Raw genomic sequence first — 23,527 nt, forward strand, 5'->3', positions numbered from 1 at the left:
GCTAAAGGCTGCTTTACGAAAAGTGAAAGGGGGAAATGAGTATTATAACAATGATCCGCAAGGTATTCTCAATCATGCCTTATTTACTTTAAATTTTTTTAATCTAGCAGAGGATGGCACATCAGCTTCAGAAAGATATATGTGTCAAACTCAGAACCATGTGGCCCAACAAAGGCCAGCATTACACACATCTGTTTCGACACAAAATCTTGGCAAAGTGTGGATTAAAACGTCCTTATACGGATATATGGGAGGGCCCTTTTATGGTTAAATGTGGGAAGAGAGGAGCTCTTTGTGTTTTGACAGATAAAGGCATTGAGTGGATTCCATCAAAACGCGCATGGCCTGCTCTGGAATTACCGGAAAATGGACAAACGGATAAGTAAATCAGTTTTTTAATTTTTCCTCTTTTCTTCTCTAATGCATGTTGAGGTGATTTCAGAGCAAGAAAATCTCATACATTGGGCCTTTATTCCTAATCGTCCTCACTTTACTCTGGTTACTTGGTGGCAATGCCAATCCCCCTTTGTCCTCTAACGATTCTGACTGGACAGGCGGAACCGGGGTACCCCCACAACAACATACAGGCCTGCACCAAAAGGGAGAAGAACCTCTGGTGATGTATGCTAATGATTTACCTTTTTGTATGATTTATCAAAACAAAAGCATAACATATGTCACCTTTCAGGAACAAATGTATTTGTATTACCAACCTAAGAAAGGACAAGAGGCAGCCAATCTGGCATACATTACTGCATGTCAACATCTTTTGAAGACAAAAGTAATGTCAGACAAGTTCGTTCCGTCCCAATTTGCCGTCCAAAAACTGACTGGCATCAGTGGTCCCCTTGCCGTACAGCATATCCAAGGCGGGGCAACATCTTTGGGGCCAACGTGCTGGGTTAGGGACCTCATGGACATCTTTTGAGTGACAATCACACTTGGGCCTTCAACAGATCAAATCAGAAACCTATAACACGGAGCGAACACAGCCTATCTGGACCCCTTTTACAACTATCTCACAATGAGACAGTGTGCAGCCCCCTTCACAAAGGAATATGGAGGATCCGGTTGCCTTTTATATCACGACAATTGTCCCATGGCAAGTATGGGAATGAAACTGGCAATTATGTACTATCACTGGTCAAAAATGCTTCTGATACCTTTATGATTTGTACCACCTATCCTTATGTGTTATTATGGGAAACAGTGTCCCTACTATCCAAGAATCTTCTGGTATGTATGTGGTTAATATTTCTCCCCATTACTGGTATTCTGATTGTTTAACACATTATAATGTAACCTCATTGAATGTGACCTATGTAATGATGTGAAAAAGAAGAGCACATATTTGGTTACCTGTTTCTCTAAATCAGACATGGTACAAAGAGCATGCTCTACATATCCTCCTTGAGTCCATGAGAAAATTACTCCCTAAGCGGTTTTCAGCTGCACTAATCACGCTCATTGTGTCCACGGTCATTATCATTGCATCAGCCACTACAGCTACTACTGCCTTGGTTAACAATGTTCAAATAGCCCATCAGGTGGAGTCCGTCTTGGTAAATGTCACTCAAGAATTACAGACACAGGCGGATATTGATAAAGGGCTAATGTCACGATTGCAGGTATTAGAGGCAGCAGTAGAGTGGCTGGAGAGCAGCAAAATGCATTAAATATGCATAAGAAACTAAAATGTGACTGGCAATTTACCATGCAATGCATTACCCCCCTACCGTATAATAGTTCGCTGACATCTTGGCAAGAAATAAAAAAACATTTACAGGGGCCATTTAATACCTCCCTGGCCAATGACATCACTGGGCTACAAGCTTGGTTAGAGAGACAGTTACAAGAAGTACATAAGGTGTTCTCTCAACAAATATTTCAAGACATTGAAAATGGGTTACACTGGCTAGAGCCCTCCAATTGGTTCTCGGGCCTCAATTTACGCATATCTGTGATTTTGATATTATCCACGTTAATAGTTTATGTTTTACGTCTGCTGTGCTCCCTGAAAAAACAACAAAGGCAACAAGAGCAAGCATTGGTTATGATGGGCATTCTGGCCTCAGCACAACATGACACCTTCCTTGCTTTAAAAAACAAAAAAAGGGGGAAATGTAACTGCCCCTGATGCAGGAAGGGTTAATTATCACTGGAAAAGGCTTGCCAACAAACTGTGACCTGGAGGTGAGAAGGCCAGTTAGCCAAAGACGGGTAAGATCTCCAGTGGGAGGCAACCTAAGCCAGGCATGGCTGCCCAGGAGCACAGATGGAGACACGATATCAGGAGCAGGAGGGGCCGTTGCCTAGGAGGACTTGCATGCTCTGAGATAAAAATATACGAGCCCAGCAATAACATGATAATATCAAAACAGAGGCTGAGGGAGGGCTCCTTGAGAAATCACTAAGAATTCTTGGCATCTGCTAACTACATTGTCTGGAACACCTGTATATGTTTAACAGATGTAAGCTATGTATATATTGAAACGCTGGTTATAATAAACTCAGAGTGGCCATCAGCCCTGTCCGCATCTATCCTGGTGTGTACATTGGATCGCGACACCGACATCTGTGTCCTTACCTACACTTACATTTACTATCCCTTCATGTTCTATTTTTTAGGAAATTTCCTCTACCCTGTCTCCCAATTTTTTTACCAAATTTTATTCCCTTAACATAAAGAGCTCTATATTATTCCCTAGTTTTGACTCCATCATAAGATCCTGTTTTGTTTTATTTTTTCACATTTGCCTCACCTAAAATCTCTTTCTATCAGTGTTGGTTTTTTTTTTTAGGATTTTATTCTTTTCCTTTTTCTCCCCAAAGCCCCCCAGTACATAGTTGTATATTCTTCATTGTGGTCCTTCTAGTTGTGGCATGTGGGACGCTGCCTCAGCACGGTTTGATGAGCAGTGCCATGTCCGCACCCAGGATTCAAACCAACAAAACACTGGGCCGCCTGCAGCGGAGTGCACGAACTTAACCACTCAGGCATGTGGCCAGCCCCAGTGTTGGCTTTTTTTAATGGTATCATCTGTTTCCTGAATTCTCTTCTCTGAACTATTATTTAATGTTCTGTGTGTGCGTGTTTATCAAGGTCTTTCCCACTTATGTTTCAGGTCTCCTTTACCGTGTGGTGACGTGGTTGGTTGTCCATTCATACTTACACGTGAAGCAACAGAAAAGAGGACCGTGAGCCTAAGTAGGTGGCAAGGCTTGTAGACAGGGAAGGTAAACTCTAGGGTAAGCAGACTGAACCCCAAGTAGAAAAATGCCCAGGACCCACCTCTCACGACCTGCTTCATTAACTCCTATAGTGTGTTCAGCTCTCTTGGAAAACAGCTTTTGGGTGTTCACTAGTGGCAGACGTCTCACTTCCAGTGTGATGCTCCCAGGGACAGGAAAAGTCATGCTCTATTTACGCAGCTTGATGGCTGCTGTTTCCAGCTCCACACATCCAAGGCCCAGCCTCTCCTGGTTCTGCGGGACAGAGCAGGCCCCTTTGTCTGCAGCCTCTGGGTGGGTTCTGTGCCACAGCTCCCCACTAAGATTCTCCATTCCTCCACTTGCTTTCCTTCTTCCAAGATATTTGACATCACCAGCAATGAAGAAGCTCCTCCTCTTGTTTTCTTTGTGAATGTGTGTCATTTTATTCCTCACAGTTATGGAAATTGGTGGTTCCCACCCTGTCCCAGGGAAGGAGACTTACTGACAAGTTAACCCAGGAAGGCAGGTGGAGAAGCTTCTCTGAACTTCTCTCTTACTACCAAAAGGCAGGATTTGAGGGGTGGGAACTTGAAGAGAGTAGGAGCATGCTGTCTTAGACCTCTTGAAAGGAAAGAAAAGAGTCTTTGTGTCTTAGGCGGGCACATTCCTATGGTCTGGGGACACTAGAAGACTTTAAGAAAGTTAAGGACTGACTATAACAAATAGAAAAATAAGGCTCTGCAGAAAGCCATCTGCTGTGTTTACCGTATCCAAGGACACACTGGAATAGAGAAGGAAGGAGCTTAACAGCATTGAGGCTGATAGCACCATGGGACTGAGAGGGGAGTGGGAGGTGTCAGAAAGCCAAAACCTCCAAGAGACTAAGATATTCAGGAATGCTAAGGAATAGAAAAGGGGCCTCCTCTGGGAGTGGCACCAGGGCCATCCATACTGGGCACGTGGGCATGGCACTCCTGGAGATGGCCAGCAGGGGATGTGCAGCACACCAAGGGTGTAGAACCTCTGGAAAATTATCTCTAGCACAGCCTGGGGTCACTCAGAGCTTGGGGTTATAAAGGAGCCATCTCTCAGGCTATGGACACAGTGATCCAGGAGATGGCAGAGAAAGAGAGAGAGAGGTGGATGGTGCAACTGCTTTTTAAGAGGTCATACTTTGGTGGACATTTAGGTTGTTTCCATGTCTTGGCTATTGTGAATAATGCTGCAATGAACATGGGAGTGCAGATATCTCTTTGATATCTTGTTTTAATTTCCTTTGGGTCGGGGTTTAACAGATAAAGAAAATGTGACCTATGGGGAAATTAGGGAGATGTTGGTCAAAGGGTATTGACAAGAGATTTTCACATATTGAGGTATATGGGGTAAATATTCAAGTTCAAAACTGATTCAGCTTGAACTGAAAAGCCTGACTTCTGGCCTATCAAACATACATTGCACATCTGCTTAACCATTAAAGTAAAGGATGTACTCTCTTAAGATAAGAAGGCTTACTTCCCCTCCTACTCCCTATTGGTAATGCACAGATTAGTCCCTTTCCTGGCATCATGGTCACGTTGACCTGCTAATTTGCAACTGAATACCTTTTTGAAAATGTATCCTTGGTGTGTTTAATGTATCTTCTTTGTTCTAAGAAGACATAAGTCTGTACTGAAACCCATGCTTCTCTGGAATGTCTTCTAAGTCCTTGCCAGGTTACAATCCTCACTCTGGCTCATAATAAACTCACCTCAGTTTTGATTTGTAGGTTGGTTATGGATTATTTGCATCGACATTTCTTGACATAGTCTTAGCAGGATTTCAGAGAAACCCACTGGAGACCACCTGGAATCTACACTGAACCAGCATTTGGTACCAACAGGGGCCTAGTGAGCCCCCCTGGATCACTGCATTCTTCAGGTGACCCTGGTGAGTTTTCCTAAAACCGGGACAACCTTATTTTAAGTCAATGGTCCAGAGTTTATATAAGCTGTTTCAAACCTTAAGACTAGGTGTCTAAAAGGGATACCGGTACACACCCTAGGTAAGAGGAACCTAGGGGGAATTTCCTAGGCCAGGGAATTTCCTAGGAGCCTAGAGGGAACTTTGGAGTGAATGATTCAGGCTGGCCTTTTAAATTTGGCTTTAAATTGTAAAGAATTGTGTTTATATAAAGTCTGATCAAACTACTTGGTAGAAAAATGAGAGACTGAATGCGTTCAGCTCCAAAGAAAAGGGACATTGCTCCTCCTGGCCAAAATGCATTCTCAGGTGACTGAGGACCTAAGCAGGAGTGTTGGAGGATCCAATGCCTCAGGATGTGTAGCAGTCCCGTAGGGAACTACACTCTCTTTCATGTTAATTAATTAAAGGCTCATCCAGGGAAGCTCATATAAGGGTTGGCCACCAGAGCTCCTAGTGCCCACAGTGGTTTTAGGCTGCTGGCAGGAGAAACCGAGGTATGTAAGAGAGTATTTATGACCTTTCTTTAGGGAGTAACACTCACAAGCAGTACACTTCCGACCCACTACACTATCCATAGGAATTGTTCAGACTTTATAACAAAAGAAAACTAAAATAAAAACAGGAAATCGAGCTTCTAAAAGCCCACCAGTTCCCAAATGGGCAGCCTCACCTCTGAACTCCAGCTGGCTTCATGCTGTGACTTGCAAGTGCTTAACAAAATAAGGATAGCTGTAAATGACTGGCAAGACAACCTGGGATAATTTGAAATTACAGTGGCCACTGTGGGGCACCTTTTTAAGAGCCAGGTAACAGATAAATTTTTTTTTTTCTTTCCACCCACCTCCACCAGTAACCACTAATTTGTTCTCTTTGTCTGTAAGTTTGTCTTCCACATATGAGTGAAATCACATGGTGTTTGTCTTTCTCTGTCTGGTTTATTTCACTTAACTTGATGCCTTCAAGGTCTATGTAGGTGGTTGTGTATGGGACAATTTCATCTTTATTTATGGTGAGTAGTATTCCATTGTATTTATATACCACATCTTTATCCAATCATCAGTCGATGGGCACTTGGGTTGCTGTCATGTCTTGGCTATTGTGCATAATGCTGCAATAAACATAGGGGTGCATAAGTCTCTTTGAATTGTTGATTTCAAGTTCTTTGGGTAAATACCCTGTAGTGAGATAGCCAGGTTATATGGTATTTCTATTTTTAATTTTTTGATAAATCTCCATACTGTTTTCCACAGTGGCTGCACCAGTTTGCATTCCCACCAGCAGTGTATGCCTTCCCTTTTCTCCACATCCTCTCCAACATCGGTTGGTTTTTGTCTTGGTGATTATAGCCATTCTAATGGGTGTAAGTTGATATGTAAGTGTAGTTTTGATTTGCATTTCCATGATGATTAGTGATGTGGAACATCTTTTCATATGCCTATTGGCCATCTTTGTATCATCTTTGGAAAAATGTCTATTCATATCTTCTGCCCACTTTTTGATTGGGTTATTCATTTTTTTGTAGTTCACTTGTGTGAGTTCTTTGTTATTATTATATGAGTTACTATGGAGATTAACCCCTTATCAGATATATGATTTGCAAATATTTTCTCCCAGTTGGTGGGTTGTTTTTCATTTTGATCTTGGTTTCCTTTGCCTTCCAGAAGCTCTTTAATCTGATGAAGTTCCACTTGTTTATTTTTTCTTTTGTTTCCCTTGTCTGAGTAGACATGGTATTCGAAAAGAACCTTTTAAGTCTGACGTCAAAGAGCGTACTGCCTATACTCTCTTCCAAAAGTTTTATGGTTTCAGGTCTACGTTCAAGCCTTTGGTCCATTTTGAGTCTATTTTTATGTAATGGGGAAAGATAATGGTCTGTTGTCATTCTTTTTCATGTGGCTGTCTAGTTTTCATAGCACCATTTATTGAAGAGGATTTCCTTTCTCCATTGTGTGTTCTTGGCTCCTTTATCGAAATTAGCTGTACATAGATGTGTGGTTTTATCTCTGGGCTTTCATTTCTGTTCCATTGATCTGTGTGTCTGTTCTTGTACTAGTACCATGCTGTTTTGATTACCATCATTTTGTAATATATTTTGAAGTCAGGGATTGTGATGCCACCAACTTTGTTCTTATCTTCCAGTATTGCTTTGGCTATTTGGGGTCTTTTGTTGCCCCATATGAATTTTAAGATTCTTTGTTCTATTTCTGTAAAGAATGTCATTGGGATTCTGATTGGGATTGTGTTGAATCTGTAGATTGCTTTAGGTAGTATGGACATTTTAACTATGTTTATTCTTCCAATCCATGTGCATGGAATGTCTTTCCATCTCTTTATGTCATTATTGATTTCTTTCAGTAATGTCTTGTAGTTTTCTTTGTATAGGTCTTTCACCTCCTTGGTTAAATTTATTCCTAGATATTTTATTCTTTTTGTTGCAATTGTAGATTGGATTGCATTCTTGAGTTCTTGTTCTGTTAGTTCATTATTAGAGTATAGAAATGCCACTGATTTTTGAAAGTTGACTTTGTAACCTGCAACTTTGCTGTCATTGTTGATTATTTCTAATAACTTTTCTGATGGATTCTTTAGGGTTTTCTATATATAAAATCATGTCATCTGCAAACAGCAAGATTTTCAATTCTTCATTGCCTATTTGGATTCCTTTTATTTCTCTTTCTTGCCTAATTGCTCTGGATAAACTCTCTAGTACTGTGTTGAATAAGAGTGGTGACAGTGGGCACCCTTGTCTTGTTCCTCTTCTCAGATGGATGGCTTTCAGTTTTTCCCCATTGAGTATTATGTTGGCTGTGGGTTTGTCATATATGGCCTTTATCATATTGAGGCACTTTCCTTCTATAGCCATTTTATTGATAGTTTTTATCATGAATAGATGTTGAATCTTGTCAAATGCTTTCTCTGCATCTATGGAGGTTATCATGTGGTTTTTGTTCCTCATTTTGTTAATGTGGTGTATCACGTTGATTGATGTATGAATGTTGAACCATCCCTGTGTGCCTGGTGTGAATCCCACTTGATCATGGTGTATGATCTTTTTAATGTATTGCTGTATTTGGCCTGCCAATATTTTGTTGAGGATTTTTGCATCTATATTCATCAGTGATATTGTCCTGTGATTTTCCTTCTTTGTGTTGCCCTCATCTGGTTTGGGTAATCAGGGTGATTTTGGCCTTGTAGAATGTGTTAGGAATATTTCTGTCTTGCTCAACTTTTTAGAAAAGTTTGAGAAGAATATGTAATGAATCTTCTTTCAATGTTTGGTAGAATTCTCCTGAAAAGCCATCTTGTCCTGGAATTTGGTTTTTGGGGAGGTTTTTGATAACTGTTTCAATCTTTTTACTCAGATTGTCTATTTATTCTTGATTCAGTTTTGGGAGGTTTCAGAGTTTAAGAATTTACCCATTTCTTCTAGATTGTCCCATTTTTTGGCATATAGTTTTTCATAATATTCTCTTATGATCTTTTGTATTTCTGTGGTATCAGTTGTAATTTCTCCTCTTTCATTTCTAATTTTATATATTTGAGCCTTCCTTCTTTTTTTCTTAGTGAGTCTAGCTAAGGGTGTGTCAATTTTGTTTATCTTCTCAAAGAACAAGCTCCTCGTTTCCTTGATCCTTTATACAATCTTTTTTTGTTTCCATTTCATTTATTTCTGCTCTAATTTTTATTATTTCCTGGCTTCTGCTGACTTTGGGCTTTGGTTGTTCTTCTTTTTCTAATTCTGTTAGGTGTAGTTTAAGATTGTTTATTTGAGCTTTCTCTTGTTTGCTAATGTGGGCCTGTATTTCTGTTAACTGCCCTCTTAGGACTGCTTTTGCTGCGTTCCATGTGAGTTGGTGTGGTGTGTTTTTGTTCTCATTTGTCTCCAAATATTTTTTGAGTTCTTTTGTTTCTTTGACTACCCATAGGTTATTAATGTTCAGTAGCATGTTGTTTAGTCTCCACATTTTTGTTCCTTTCCCTGATTTTTTCTTGTAGTTGATTTCTAGTTTCATAGCATTATGGTCAGAGATGATAGTAGACAGAATTTTAATCTTCTTAAATTTATTGAGGTTTGCCTTGTTTCCCAGTATATGGCCTAACCTTGAGAATGTTCCATGTGTGCTTGAGAAGAATGTATGCTCGGCTGTTTTGGGATGGAATACTCTCTATATATCTATTAAGTTCATCTGGTCTAGTTTTCCATTTAATTCCACTATCTCTTCATAGACTTTTTGTCTGGATGATCTATCCATTGAAGTAAGTGGGGTTTTAAGGTCCCCTACTATTTCTGTGTTGTTGGTAATATCTCCTTTTAGGTTTGTTAACAGTTGCTTTATGTACTTTGGTGCTCCTCTGTTGGGTGCATAGGTGTTTATAAGTGTTATGTCTTCTTGGTGGAAAGTCCATTTTATCATTATATACTGACCCTCTATGTCTCTCTTTACCTATTTTATTTTGAAGTCCACTTTGTCTGATATAAGTATGGCAATGCCTGCTTTCTTTTTTGTTTGCATGAGCTAGGAGTATCGTCTTCTATCCCTTCACTCTGAGCCTGTGTTTGTCTTTAGAGCTGAGATGTGTTTCCTGGAGGTAGCATATTGTTCTTTAATCCATCCTGCCATTCTGTGTCTTTTGATTGGAGAATTCAGTCTATTTACATTTACAGTGATTATTGATAGGTTAGGGCTTAATGCTGCCATCCTATCACATGTTTTCCAGTTCTTCTGCATATCCTTTGTTTCTTGTCCCAGGTATATCGGACTACCGATTTGATTAGGTAGTTTTCTATGTTGGTTTTCTTCATTTTCTCCTTGTTTATTGTATATGTCTCTGTTATAACTATTTGTTTAGGGGTTACCATCAGGTTCATATAAAAAGTCTTGTAGATGAGATAGTCCATTTCCTGATTGCCTGTTATTTCCTTAGACTATATTGGTTTCATCCCTTTCCTCTTCCCTCTAAGTTATTTTTGTCATATCTTTTTCCATCTTGTGTTGTGAGTTTGTGTTTAAGGTGATGATATAATTTTTACTTTGGTGTTTTCCTTTTCTTTATCCTTGATGTAAGAGTTAAGTGTTTACCAACCTGATCTGATACAGAGATGCCATTTTCTGATTATTGCTTATCTACTCATCTCTTTGCTCAGGGCTTTATAGCCCCTTTCCTGTTTTTTTTTTTTTTTCTTCCTTTCAGGTATGAGGGCCTTCTTAAGGAATTCTTGTGTGTGTGTGTTGGGGGGGGGGGGGGGGTCTTGTGGCAATGAACTCCCTTAGCTTTTGTTTATCTGGGAAAATTTCCATTTCTCTGTCATATCTGAAGGAGATTTTCACTGGATAGAGTATTCTTGGCTGGAAGTTTTTGTCTTTCAGGACTTTGAATATATCATTCCACTCTCTCCTAGCCTGCAAGGTTTCTGCTGAGAAATCTACTGTAAGCCTGATAGGGGTTCCCTTGTAGGTTATTTTCTTCTGCCTTGCTGCCCTTAATATTTTTTCTTTGTCATTGACTTTTTCCAGCTTTATTACCACATGCCTTGCAGTAGTTCTTTTTACATTAATACAGTTGGGAATTCTGATAGCCTAATTCACAAGGATTTCCATCTCCTTCCCCAGGTTTTGGAAATTCTCTGCCATTATTTCTTTGAACAAGCTTTCTGCTCCATTCCCCTTCCCTTCTCCCTCTGGAATACCTATAATCCTTATATCACATTTTCTGATTGAGTCAGATATTTCTCTGAGAGCCTCTTCATTTCTTTTTAGTCTTAGGTCTCTCTTCTCCCTTTGAAGCATTTCTATAGTATTGTCTTCTAAATTACTAATTCATTCTTCCAAATGTCAGTTTTGATGTTTAGGGAGTCCAGATTTTTTAAAATATCATCCATTGTGTTTTTCATCTCCAACAATTCTGATTGGCTGTTCTTTAAAGTTTCAATCTCTTTTGTAAAGAAGCTCCTGAATTTGTTAATTTGCCTGTCTGTGTTTTCTTGTAACTCATTGAGCTTTTTTATGATAGCTATTTTGAATTCTTTGTCATTTAGGTTATGGTTTTTTGAGTCTTCAGGGTTGGTTTCTGGGTACGTGTCATTTTCCTTCCGGTCTGGAGATTTAATATACTTTCTCATACTGCTTGATTGTGTGGACTTTTGCCTCCACATGGTGTTATTATCTGCTTGTTGCTCCCATGTTCCTCTACTAGGTGAGGATCAGGTGCTGTGTACTTTGGGCCCAGCATGATCCAGGGTTCCCCAGCTCTGGCCACTGACCACTTTTCTCACTGTGGGATGCTCTGGCTGATGGCAGATCTGGAGTACTGGGCAGGTGGAGGGATGCTCTCCTTCCCCTTTGCTACCCCCAGCCTCAGCTTCTCTTTCTGTGTGGAGCTCTGGGCAATCACAGGACTGGAGTGCCAGTCAGGGGAAGGGGCACTTTCTTATACCTGTGTGCCTCTCTCAACTGCTGCCTTTCTGCATGGTGCTCTGGGCACTCATGGGACTCCACCTGCCACTGCTTCTCTCTCTATGCTGTGATCCTAGCAATCCTGGGGCTGGACTGAGGGGCTGGAGCACCAGGCAGGAGCGGGGCGCCTCTCCCCAGCTGTTCACATCCTCCAGCCGATCTCTCCCTCACTGTGCTGCTCTCCAGGTGAATGTGGGTCTAGAGTGCAGGCCTGGAGAACTGGATGGGAATGGAGCACCTCTCCCAGACTGTGCACCTCCCCTAGCTGGCCCCTCTCTCACTGCACTGCTCTCCCAGTGAACATGGGGCTAGAGTGCTAGACAGGGATGGGGTGCCTCTCCTCAGCTGCTCACCTCCTTCAGCTGTGGCCCCTCTCTCTCTGCAGAGCTCCTACCAATCAGCCTCAACTTCCTCTGGAGGATCCAGTCCCACCACCACCTTCACGTATATGGCTGTATGGGTCTCCTGTGTTGTGTATATGTCCTTTGTTGGTGTTCGAATGTCCTTTTGGCTGTATTTTAGAAGGGAGAGCCTGAGGGAAGAGCTCACTCCACCATGACGCTGATGTCACCTCCCAGGGAAATTTTTAAAGAGTTGAGCTCACCAACTTCCAGCACAATTGCTTAAACTAAAGGTTCTGGAAGCTGTAAATATTTACAAAGAACAGCAAAAAATATTTTACCAAGCTTATTTCATGTCCTGACGGCTTGGATTAATACTTGTCAGGTTAGAGGTCCAGAAAAATGGTCAAACAAAATGTGATTACATGCCAGATAGTCAGAGAGAAATGTGGATTGCACTCCATTCATGGCTAGGGGTCCTACCACCTACTATGCTAAAGATTAATGGAACTGTAACACTGCCAGGTACTTACTCTTTGTCCTGGCTGAAACCAACAAGGTATTTGAAAGGATTTAAGCAACATAGGATCAGAAATTTGGCCAAACTGGAAGCTGATATTCCAAGTCTGATAGGAATTTTCTTTCCAGGCCCTCTTCCCTAAGTTAAATTAAAACTAAGCACCCAGAGGGGAAAAAAGCAAATTAGAGTGATGGAGTTGGACACGTGCCCTCAACTCACAAATCCCTGTAAGACTGAAAAAGCGGTTCTAGAGGCAGTTCAGATTCCAGCTAGTTCCTTTATCTCAAAAAGAATTACGGCCTCACCTCTCTGGGAACTATTTCCTAGCTCATCACCAATTCCTAGAACTAAAGAAAAAAAAGAGAAAAGGTCAGAAAAACAGCCATAAGAGAGCAGCCTCACACAAAATCTAGCCTCTTTAGTGTCTTCTCCACAAATATCAATAAAAAGGCTTAAAAACAAAATTGGATTCATAACTAGTGAGCTTTATATTACTGTACCTGGTTCATGGTAGTAATTTTAAAACAATAACTATGGAGACTCTGTGTGTCTATATGTTTGTATATTTTGTATATATATGTCTATATGTGTAAAATTTTACCTCTGGATGGTATGGATAAAACTAAGAGCTCTATTTAATTGGCTTAAAGTAAGCACTTACAAAAATTCTAAATGTAATAGAAATTAACCCAAATGTCTTTCATGTTAACATGAGATAAACTAATCTTTGGTAAATGAAAGCTTGTTTTAAGTTTGTTGGTTTGATTAAAATGAACGTGTTTTCAGAGTTATCAGCATTGGATATGATGCAGACATGCAGCCTTTATTCTATGTCTGTTGGTCAAATAAGCTGATGATATCTCTATTACAAAACTGGTTAACAAAAATAATAACTTAAAATGATGGCTAATTTTGTCAAATGTCTCATGAAGTTTTGTGGGCAATCTGAATAAATGAGAATGAATAAACTAAATAGATGTAAAATGATAAAAACTGTTGGGTGAACTTTTCAAAATATGTGTTATGGCATGTATATTTAAAATAATTTCAAAACCTTTTGGTGACTTGAAACTTTAGAGTTTTATTAAATTAGTTCAAATGATAGAAATTTATTGATCACCTAGGTCATTTTCAAATAAGATATAATGATAAAATGTTATCAATAAACATGTATAAGTTTATTCACTTTGGCTCCTTATTACAGAGAAACCAAAAGGTTTTTGGGTCTATTAGTAAACATGTCTTCTATTTTATTGAAAAAGATTGTACTACAAAGGTAACATGTTTCTGGAAATTATAAAAGGTATTTATAAATTTACCCCAAAATGTTAATGTAAAAGAGAGTTTATAATTGCTTACTTAGTTTTTACTTAGAAACTAAGGTCTGTAAGGGTTAAAAGTTCTAACTGATATATGTAATTAAAGCTACTAAAAATTAATAAGGAAAACAGCTCTGTATACAAGGAAGGCAAAATATGTTTTCAGTAAAGAAGGTATAAAGAATGGAAGTATTTTTGTTTGTTGGGTTAAGAAAGATAAATTTGTCCTAAAGTACTAGAAGGGAAGAACAAAAGCATGGGACAAATTCTTAATGTAAAAAGAAGGTTATAGAAGGTTCATTAAAGAGAAAGTCTGAGAGTTTTATGCCTGCTCAAGTTGGCTAAAAGTAAACTAAATCCAACTAAGTAAATGAGTTTTAATACAAAAAGTTAGCTGGTACAAGAATTAGAATTTGGCTTTCTCTCTCAAAAGGGAGATGCTCTGTTTGCCCGTGACTGTTTCACAGCAGACACTTGATCTTGTTTGACCAAGTGTTTTAAAATCTTTTGATATTTTTGACAAGCTCCTCCTCCCTCCCCCCCAAAAATATTCAAATCCTGAATAAAGGCTTTCTTTTGACCTGGAAGAAGGAAGAGAATTTCTCTGAGGATTTTCAGAGGGCCCCGAGACTTCTTAAAGAAATTTGTTCTCTCTTCCCATAAAGGGGGGGATATTAATTAGGCTTCTTTGGTATGCTAAATTGCATGGGAAGCATTGTCAAGTAAATGATGATAAACTTTCTTAGGTTATATTGTGTAGGTAAAGATTATTCACTACTTTAACCTTGCTACCTTGCTTCCAACATCAAAAGGGGAAAAAACCACGACTGCACTCTATTATTTAATTGGTTTACAGATGGCTCTTGCTTAAACCATAAGCAAGGATGTTATCAAGCTAGATATGCTGTCCAGTCTCAAGAATGCCTGCTACTTTCTATTAACTCTGCTAATCCACTAAAAGGTTTCCTTCTATAGGCTCAAGAAATCGCCATGGAAGAAAAGATATAAAGGCGGCAACAAAAGAGGGAAAGCAATACTTTTGGGAACTTTCTCTCACAGCAGCTCATAAGGCCTATATTCATCGTGCTATATGCCCAAAATATAATCTAGGGAAACGATTTCATGAGTCACAAGGCCACTTTCCCCTCCCTAAGGGACCCTTTGAGGTATGAAAATTGTACTTTGTCCAAATGCTACCATCTCCAGGATAAGTACATCTTGTAATGATCTGTATGTTCTCATGTTGGGTTGAGGCCTTTCCTTCAGAAGAGCAACAGCTTTAGATAAATTGTTATTGAAAAGGAAAATTTGTGTTTGAAGAATTCCTGCTGAGTTACACAGTGACTGGGGAAGTCATTTCACCAGACAAATCATTAAATTTACTTGTAACATTTGGCCAACAAGGCAGCATTTCCACTGCACTCACTACCCCTGATCCTCAGGATTGGTGGAAAGAACTAACAGCATAATCAAAATTTAATTGGCAAAGCTTTCAGAAGTACTTAATCTCTCATGGCCAAAAGCTCTTCAGTTTTGTATCTACACCCTTTGCTAAGCATTGGCTGTCTCCTTTAGAGATAATAACTGGATGCCCTATGCAATTAGACAAGGGAATATTTGCTTAATGCAGATATTACATTGCTATCAGCATCCCATTGAGATGCTTAAATGAAAGGTTGGTAGCTGATTCTTTTCACAGAGCTCCCAGACCTTAAGGATCAGGGACTACAATTTATTTATCAGAAGAGGCATCAAATAAAAGATTCTTTGCAGCCCTGTTGGAATGGACCACATGAGGTATTTTTAGTGAACTCATGTGTTGCAGCATCAAAAGGCCTAGACTCATGGATTCACATTTCTTCTTCAAGAAAAAGGCCCTCTCCACTTGAGTCTGTTTCAGCTCCTATTCCTGATACCTGACTTTAACTGACCAAGACAAGTATCTCCAAACCAGGAGAAGAAGACAGTATCTGCTGTAGACAGATGTCTGCAAGACTCCAGACCAGGCCTGTATTTGCAACATTGTATCTTCACATTTAAACCTTTGTTATGCTTAAACTGTATACCTATTTTATATTGATCGATTTAATCTTTCAAAATCCTATCATACTTGAAGAAAGTGACTGATTTGGAACAGAGTCATCTCAAAGACCAGGCATTTATCAGGTGGCTGTTAATGGAACTCAGTGGTTATGTGAAACAAATCTCTGGCCTTGGCTACTGCCTGGATGGCTAAAACATTGCACCCTGAGTTTCCCTTGGATGCAGGAAGGATTCAGACTGAGCTAACACCTGTTGCCAATCTCCCTCTCTTTAAGGCCAGATGGGCTCATTCAGTGTTCCACTGGTATGATCAATCAGCAGCTAGCTATAGTTGTTCCTTCTTTGGTACTAGAGGATGTCATATCACATACAGAAGCCCTTAACAGTAGTCAAGCATGAATAGCCTCATTAGATACTAAAATGTCTTTAATGAGAAAGTCTGTCCTTGAAAATAGAATGGCCTTAGATGGTCTGACAGCATCCCAAGGTGGTACATATATATCATTCAAACTGAATGCTGTGTTTTTATACCTGATAAGTCCTCCAATATATCACTTCTGCTAAAGCACATGAAAAAAAAAATGCAAGTGAATGCCTTAAGCGATCCTATACCTAGTCTTGATTTGTTTAGTTGGCTCCCTTCCAGTCTTGGCTTCCATTTGTGACCTGAATTCCTATTCCTATTTCTATTACTCCTTGGAATTCTTCTATTAGTCATAATATTAAAACTAATTACTGTTTTCTCAGTGTTGTATGACTGGCATGCAAGCTAGAGTAATGATTTCTCAGCCACTTGAGATGGTTGCTGGATCCTAAAACCCTGAATGAATCCCTTTTTATTAAGACTATGGCTAGGAATTCATTTTTAAGCTAATCATTTCAATTATTGGATTATCTGTTCTATAATTGTTATAAACGCAGTAACTATAGGAAGTCATGTAAAAGTAAGCATATGTACAATGTTTGTGTTATAATCTAAAAATAATTGCCTAGTTACACAGCCTATGAAACACTTCCCCTGTTAATATACCTCTGAGCTTGTCCACTATCTTTATTTTCCCCCAGTGTGGATAACTGGGCAAATCAATAAAATAAAACCTTAGCACTGAGAAACACGATGGACCCAGGGCAGGCAGCAACCAGTCTAGCACCAAGGGACAATATTTTGATCAGCAATGCTTTCTATAGAAAGACTATTGATCAAAAGGGGAAAATGACAAGAGATTTTCACATATTGAGGTATATGGGGTAACTATTCGAGTTCAAAACTGATTCATCTTGAACTGAAAAGTCTGACTTCTGGCCTATCAAACATACATTGCATATCTGCTTAACCATTAAAGTAAAGCATGTACTCTCTTAAGAAGGCATACTTCCCCTCCTACTCCCTATTGGTAACATTCTATTGGTAAAGCCCAGATTAGTCCCTTTCCTGGCATCATAGTCATGTTGACCTGCTAATTTGCAACTGAATACCTCTTTGAAAATGTATCCTGGGTGTGTTTAATGTATCTTCTTTATTCTAAGACGATATAAGAAAGACTGTACTGAAACCCATGCTTCTCTGGAACGCCTTCTAAGGCCTTCCTGGGTTTTAATCCTCACTCTGGCTTATAATAAACTCACCTCAATTTTTATTTCTAGGTTGGTTATGGATTATTTGTGTCAATAGCATAAACTTGCAAGTAGAACACGAATAAGTTCTGGGGATCTAATGCACAGCATAGTGATTATAGTCCACAATACTGTATTATAAACTTTAAAGTTGCTAAGAGATTAGATCTTAAATGTTCTTACCACAAAAAATAAATGATGATTATGTGATGTGATAGAGGCATTAACTAAGGTTACAGTGGTAATCATGTTGCAATACATCAATGTATCAAACCAATATGTTGTACACCTTAAACTTACACAATGTTATATGTCAACTATATCTCAATAAAAAGAGATCATACTTTCATTCTTATGATATGTGTTGGGCATTATAATTATTATGATACTGAAATAAGGCATATCTTTATACATATAATCTTATTTACACCTAAGCTCAACATGTATCTCTTAGATCACCTCCCACACTCAAGAAGATGCCTCAGAAACTAAACGTTTCCCTCCACAGATAATTTCTCTCCTGAAAGACTGGCCACCCCTGGGCCCATGTCTCTACCATGTCAAGGACAACTGTGCATTTGAAAACACACTATGTAGGATACACAGTGCAAGTCTGTTAACTAAACAGTTAACAAGAACTTGTTTTTAAAATATAAATAGCATTTTTCACTTTGTACTATGAAATCTATTTACTTTATTATCTGAAATAAGAAAGACCTCAGCAGAAAACTGATTAATGCTTTGAACCAAATTGCATAGAGATAGAGACAGATAGATATATAGATATCATGGCGCCGCATATACTATTTTAAATAATATTCTGCAGGAAATAAAATCCTTGAAAATACAATCTGGATAACTGAAAATATGTTTGTGAAAAGAACCAATGTAGAAAAAATCCTGGCCTCTTGTTTTAGCATCCTACTGATGCTACAACAAATTACCACAAACTTGGCTTAAAACAACAATTTATCATCTTGTCAATCTAAAGGTCTGAAGTTTAAAACTGGTCTACAGGTCTGCATTCCTTTTGGAGGCTCCAGGAAAGAATCTGTGTCTTGCTTTTTCCAGCTTCTGGAGGCCACTTGCATTCCTTGGCCTATGGCCCTGCATCACTCCCACCTCTGGTTCTGTCTTCATATCTCCTTCTCCAACCTCCATGCCTCCCTCTAATAAGGACTCATATGATGACATGGGGCACACCCAGATAATCCAGGATCATGTCCCCATCTTAAGGCCCTTAACTTAATCATAGCTGCAAAGTCCCTTTTGCATTTTAACATAACATATTCAAGGTTCCAGGAATTAGGACCCAGACATATTTGGTGGAGGGAAGGGGGCCATTATGCTGCCTTCCCCACTGACTAATAACCCATAAAAAGTAACCAAATATGTTTCAGTTTCTTGGGAGTTTCAACATCTTCAAAGCCAATTTAGGAGAAAGGGTGCTGTGAAGCCCCCAGAACCCATCACCTTGAAGGCATCAGACCTGAACCCCAGCCTGGTCTGATCCTTTGCACATGTTGGCTCAGTCACGGAACCCCTCAAGGTCCAGGAAGATTAATGAGATAAACATGTGAACTGCTCCAAGGAGCCTAATTCATGATACTGAATAATACTACTTGTAATAGGATTTGAAAGAGTGAGGTATAATAGAGCTATAATGCATTTCCAAAGATAAAAACATGCAAATGGAATAAAAATTTCAGTTTGAAAGGACCTTATGTCCTCTCCATCACCTAAGGTATGGTCTGAAGTGGAATGGTAATGTGTGAGACCAGGAGACACGCCAGTGCTCATTTAGTTCAGTGTTATACATAGATTAACTAATAGCTTGTTAAAGTAAAGTAGGAAATGGAGACCAAACTTGATAATTCCCTGAACAGACAAAGCCATTTAAGCCAGGTAAGCAAAAATTAATCTAGCCTATTTCATTGACATAGACAAAACTTGATAGTTTCTTGCAAATGGCTCTGATAATTATGAAACTTAACTCATCTTCCTAAAAATGCCGTAATCACTTTTAACCAATCCCCTGCAATCTGGAATCCTCCACCACAATACGCAATCATCACAAAGCTTGAATAACTTCCCCATTTTCATTTTATAAGCCATCCTGCAATATCATGCCTATGAGCTTCATATCAGTTTTGGATTTGAAGGATCCCAGTTCATGAACTGTTTTTATGTACAAATGAAACTCTTACTAATTACTATTTTACTAATCTGGTGGTTTTAATTTTGCTATTTCCAGATTTTTGACATGACAAACAAGACATGAGTAGCCTGAAGTCTCTGAATTGCTTGTTGCTGTGGTCTGACTTCTCCAACAGCTGCATGCAGCAAAAGTGACTATGAGCTACTGACCTATTAGAGAGAGTAACCTGAGGGAACAAGGAGGGGACAGATAGAGCATGCTGACAGAGACTGCCAACCACAGATTGGTGCCTGCAGCCCCGGAGTCTTGATTTCACAGCACATTTCCAAAGAGGAAGCCCAGCTAGCAGAGAAGAGGCAAAGGGTGGATCTGCAGGCTCATGCTGATCAAAAGCTTGCCTAGAGGACAAGCCATTGTGGGAGGAATGCTACCTTTCCCCTGCTCAGCATCAATAGAGAAGCCAGGCAGGACACTGGCACTTGGGGCAGCCTGGGCAGCCGGTAAGAGCATGCACAGAGCTGGTCCGTGCGTATGCTGGGCCTGGACAAGCCACCAAAAGCCAAAGCAGAAGGTTGGAGGCCCAGAGTGGCCATGAGCAGTGTCTGGCCCAGGAGGGACCAGGGCCAGTGCTGTGTGTGCCTCCTGCCCTGTGTTAGCGGCAGCCAGGGAGCTCACCTCTCATTCCACCTCTCTCCTTTCCATCTCTCTCTCCACAAGAGCATTGGATTACTTCTTCCTGTGACCTGGGTTCCGCTCTTGTTCTACTGCGATCTAATCCCATAGAGAGGAGTGGCCATGGAGAAGATCCCCAAATCAAAACCAGACAATGTAATTTCGTTGATTAAAATGACATGGAGGCTGACTTAGAAAAACATTTGAGAATCCTCCATGAGATGTGTTTCATCCTATAGCATCTCTCCACTGTGCTCAGGCTGCCCTGCCTTCTCATGGGTCCCACGCGGCTGCTGAGGACCTTTCTGCTTCAAACCCTTGCCTTTGCTCTACCCATAGGGTCTGCATGCAAACCCCTCCCTTCATGTGATCTCTGCTTGAATGTGGCCTCTCAGAGAGACCCTTCTTCCCCTCTTGCATCCCCTCGCCCTGCTCCTTCCTTCCTAGGCCTTTATCTCCACCTAATGCCATTCCCTTAGGTACCTGTTAGTGAGTTCCTGGCATGTCTCTGCAGTTATTAGAAGGATCAGAGAACTCAGAAAAACAAGTTCCCCACAGAAACCTGAAGATTCTTCAAAGCAAGATGATTATAGTCAGCAATTTGGAAAATTAATTTCAAGCATTGGATTGGATCACATCTCTCATTATAGGGGAAAAAAGTAAATTGGAAAATGACACAGCCTCTGAGAATGATTCTATTTAAAGCAGGAAATTTAAACCATTAGCAGCCGGTCACTTATTCCTCTCCCCAAAGTGAAACTGAGCTACCTGGAGAAGTTGGAAATAAAAGAACAATAACTCAGCCGAAGGTAGAATGGGAATTATTCCTTCCCATTATACGACAAAAGACAACCCTGATACACAGTGGCAGATTGAGTCCTGGGCCCGAGGCTTGTCAAGGACATCAGAAAGAGGGCTTCTGCCTTTCTCGCCAGAGGTGAGCTCCTGAAGTACTGCAAAGGTAGGCGTGGGCGCCTGGGCTCACTGAACCTCAAAGGGTCACTCTCCTGTTCTCCATCCCTTGTGACGCCGAGCACGATGCCAGGTGTCAGGGTCCTTCATGGTCTTCTCAGAGGAAGCTTCCACCAGAGGGAGGATCCTGACTTTAAAAATGCATTTTTCTAACCACAACAAAAGGAATCAGTGCACACAGGGACAGGAAACCCTTGGGTAAGTTTCACCTTGTGTGGATTCCTCCCATGGTCAGATTTTCAAAGCCTACAGCATGACAATGGTGGAGAAGTCTGAGGGAGGAAAGATCATGAGCTATCCCTGGGGGTAGGAGAGCATTGGCCAGGACAGGCTCAGAGGGCTCCAGTGCAATCACCTCTCTTTGCCCTCTCCAGCACCCAGGAGAGCATTGCTCTGGGCTTTCTCAACAGAAATCAATCACTTCCCTAAATGTCAAACCCATCCATTTAGAAAATACAGTAATCTATGTTTTGAATCATGCTGCCCTTGCAATGCCTCCTTCCCAGGGGTCCTTTCTTGACACTCTGTCACACACTCTGTGAGTGGGCCCAAAGCCCTATGAATAGATCAGAGACCCCAGAAGTATTTCATGTTAGTTCAGTGAATCTGCCATAGCCAGCATTTGGTGTGTATTGTCTACATGTGTAAGGTAAAGCGTCAAGGAAATAACTCGATAACATGACCTCGAATCATCCAAGCCCCAAAGCCAGTGTCAGGGCCCAAGCTCTTATTCAGCACAACAAAAGGACCTCAATGCAAAAGCAAATGTCACAGTCCTTGAAGACACATGACCAGGTGTCAGAGACGAACAAATGATTACAGATGAAAATTTCAAGTTGCTAGGCAGTGTTCTGTGATATTATTTATAATGAAATCCTCTGAACATGGATCTTTCAGATTCTGAGTTTCTTTATCCAGAAGATGATGAGATTAAATTATCTCAGAAATCTCTTCTAGATTTAATATTCCATCTGCACTGCCTGGTGTGAGTTCTGCAGGAGGGGAGGGTCCTCTGTTATAGAGTCAAATTTTCACATCCAAAAGAACCTGCCCCATGTACCCTGCTGATGTCTTTAATTTCCACCATTGAACAGAGTCCTGAGGCTTAAGAAAGTGGGACACATTCCTCAGAGACCCAAAGGGTTTGCCCAAGAAACAGAAGGCACCAGTTTCCCCTGGTAGGGGAAGGGAAGTAGGCAGATCGGTTCTGCCAGTTGGGGGTAATCTCATCTGTGTTGAGTGCTCAGTACCTATAGGACAAGCGCTCGTCTTCTGAGGTCCTCATATAGGAGAGGATGGTCCTGCTTGGAGCTGGGGAATTAGTGTTGTGTTGACACAGAGCTGGGGCTGGTGAGGACCCAGGGGAGATGGGGCTGGGCTGGCCTGTCCTGACCAAGAGTGTGGGACCCAGTTCTTAGGGGGCTCTGGAGCCATCTGGCCAGATCAATGGAAACCAAAGCGTGTGAAGGATGGACTGACAGAGGAGACCAAGGAGAAGGTCTGTCAAGGCATCCACTCTCTGATCTCTCAATAATCATCTCCCACGTTCACCAATGGAACAAACAGCCGGTTATATTACTCATGACAGGGTAAAGGGGTGGGGGTCAGGGGCTCACTAGAGAAGAGGAGGGAAGACAGCAAGTGAGGAGGGAGACAGCAAGTTTCACTTTAGCAATGATAAATTTCCTCAGCACATGTCTTCTTCAAGAAGACTCATCTGTATTGGGTTGGCAGGCATCATTTCAACCCTCAAAGCCCTGGCAGGGTGCAGTGCACCCAGGCTCTCATGGGCTTATACTGAGCAGCCTTTCACTGGCAGCCCCATCTGTCAGTGACAAGACAGACACTGACTTGCCGGTGGGGTAAGTGATGGCAGAGGGAGGGGGTGGTGGGACACAGCAAAAAATAACCTGCAGCCAACTCTGTCCCCCAGTTTTGCTTTTTACCTGAGCCCTTGTCTTCCTCTCAGTCATCCTGGACTAGACTTCCATATAGAATCACCTCTATGTGTGAACTAGAGAAAAGGAATATAGTTACCTTCTTAGAATAAATCAAAACCTCACAAAAATGCTTGAGTTATGGGGAAAAAAAAAGCCCATACAAATGATCTTAATTAATATTTAATATTTTAAATATTGATATTAAAATATTTCAGATTTTATTAGGATTTTTTTAAAAACACTGTAATTTACATGTAGGTTTCAAATCAAAATGTTACTACTTTTTTTAATTTGTATTTTTAAATTCTCTTTTTAAAT

The 23,527-nt window shown here is 40.4% G+C and overlaps 1 protein-coding gene across 1 annotated transcript in view; it reads right to left on the reverse strand.

Moving 5' to 3' along the window:
* GABRG3 (gamma-aminobutyric acid type A receptor subunit gamma3) overlaps nucleotides 1-23,527 on the reverse strand; it is a 584,553-nt gene that overhangs the window by 312,274 nt on the left and 248,752 nt on the right. The window lies entirely within an intron of this gene.

This window comes from Equus quagga, chromosome 2 (assembly GCF_021613505.1).
Source record: "Equus quagga isolate Etosha38 chromosome 2, UCLA_HA_Equagga_1.0, whole genome shotgun sequence".
Classification (NCBI taxonomy): domain Eukaryota; kingdom Metazoa; phylum Chordata; class Mammalia; order Perissodactyla; family Equidae; genus Equus; species Equus quagga.